Below are 2,119 nucleotides of genomic sequence, written 5' to 3' on the forward strand. Positions count from 1 at the left end.
CGCCTGTCACTAATTCTTCACATCTGACTTGCAGAGTGAGCTTTCTGAGCGGAAGAACGGCGTGTCAGAGCCATCGTGGTAGTGGACGATCAAGATGCCTTTTTTGGAAACCGTTTCTTCCGGCTTGCGCGCTTAGGCTGTCCGCTGTCCTTGGTTGCCTCCATAGATTGTCTAATAGCATGGTCCATACCCTATTGCCTGCAAAACGAAATACACCAATCCATTTGTATGCTTTGGGGGCTTGAAGTCTTTGGTATAGTTTTTTTAAGATGTGTTTTCATCAAAATGCGCGCACTTTCGCCAAAATCTGGACCAAACATTTTCTTCGCTGCGTACATGAGTATTGTACACACGTTGTTTTGAGGTAATCGGACCAGCGGTTAGCGAGGAGAAGCAGATACAATGAGGGACCGCCGCTATCAGCTACGCAGGTGACATCAAGAGCAGGAGCACGATAGCCGATGTTATCTCTTGGAGATGCTCGCCATCTGGTCTATGCGAGGTCCTGGCGCTTGGACGCGCGCCTCATCGCTTAGGCCAGCGCTGCCAATCTCCACCTTTGGTATGCGGCCCACCTGCTCCAAGATATAATGCATGGATATCTCGAAGACAACAGAGACTAGCTCGAGAACAGCCTCGACGTTGAGCCTAAAGGAGGATTGTTGGAATCCTGGCGTCAAGATGGCGAGCTCGCGGAACGAGCGCCACAGGTCCCGCCCCCCGACGGATACCCGCGCCCTTATCTACCCCTATTCTACTGTGTATATAAGGTCTATTGTATGTACTATGTACGGCACGCGTTTACACCGGCCAAACGCGAATCCCATTTGTGCCCGCTTGCCCTCGAACTTCTACATAAACGCGTCTCCTCTGCCCGAAGGATAATTCGAGGCACTGCCTAGTGGGGCCGAAGCCACTCGACGATCCCGCGAACCGACGACCCGTGACGACGACCGACCCGACGACGACCGACCCGACGACGACCCCGTGCACCCCGACGACCCCGTAACCGCGACCGCCCCGCGCTCCCCGCTGCTCCCGCCCCGATGGCACCGCCCACAATTGCGAAGCTCGCCGATGACAACTACGCTGAATGGGTTATCGGCATGGAGGCCCTCCTTGTTCGCAAGGGTCTCTGGGAGGTTACGAGCGCCCCTGCTGATGAAACCCGCCCCTCCGGCTCTGATAACACGAAGGCTGTGCGTGCCTGGCGTGCGAAGATCGCAGAAGCGCGCGCCGAGATTATCTTGAATATCGAGCCCACCCAGTACGCCCACATCCAATCACAAGACGTTCACGAAGTCTGGACCGAGCTCCGTCGAGTCCACCGCGCCCGCGGCTTTGGTACCCGGGTCGCACACCGGCGCGCTTTCTGGCGCTTGTCTAAGCGCCCGGATCAAACGATGACATCGTGGATCGCTGACGTCCGCCGGGCCGCCTTCCGCCTCGAGGAGATTGACGCCTCTATCTCCGATGAAGACCGCATCCTCGTTCTCACGAATGGCCTCCCCGATTCGTACTCTCAGCTGGTCGTCAATCTCGACTCTACCCCGCCTAGCGAGCTTACCATCGATTACGTCATCACCCGCTTACTTAACGAAGAGTCGCGCCAATTGTCCCTCAACCCGCCTCATCATGACTCCGAAGTCGCCCTTGCTGCTTACACGAAGCCTCGCACCCCGCTCGAGCGCATCACCTGCTTCAAGTGCTCGAAGAAGGGCCACTATCAGCGTGACTGCCCCGAGCTTAAGACTGAAGAGGCCCATTACGCGTTTTCGGCAACCGTTAGCGCCGATCAGCTTCTTGCCGAGAAGGAGACGGAAGCGTGGTAAATGCCCCGATTAAGGGGATGTATTAGACTTATCGTACGTTATCCCTTATTTGTGCGGACACAACCCCTCCTTCCTTGCTCGCTGTTTCCCTTATCCCCGCCCCGTTCCATTTGTTTGTTATCCTTCGCTCGTTGCCCGCGCTCGCTCGAGGGGATGTGTTGGAATCCTGGCGTCAAGATGGCGAGCTCGCGGAACGAGCGCCACAGGTCCCGCCCCCCGACGGATACCCGCGCCCTTATCTACCCCTATTCTACTGTGTATATAAGGTCTATTGTATGTACTATGTA

The sequence above is a fragment of the Dichomitus squalens genome (assembly GCF_000275845.1).
Source record: "Dichomitus squalens LYAD-421 SS1 unplaced genomic scaffold DICSQscaffold_43, whole genome shotgun sequence".
NCBI classification, from domain to species: domain Eukaryota; kingdom Fungi; phylum Basidiomycota; class Agaricomycetes; order Polyporales; family Polyporaceae; genus Dichomitus; species Dichomitus squalens.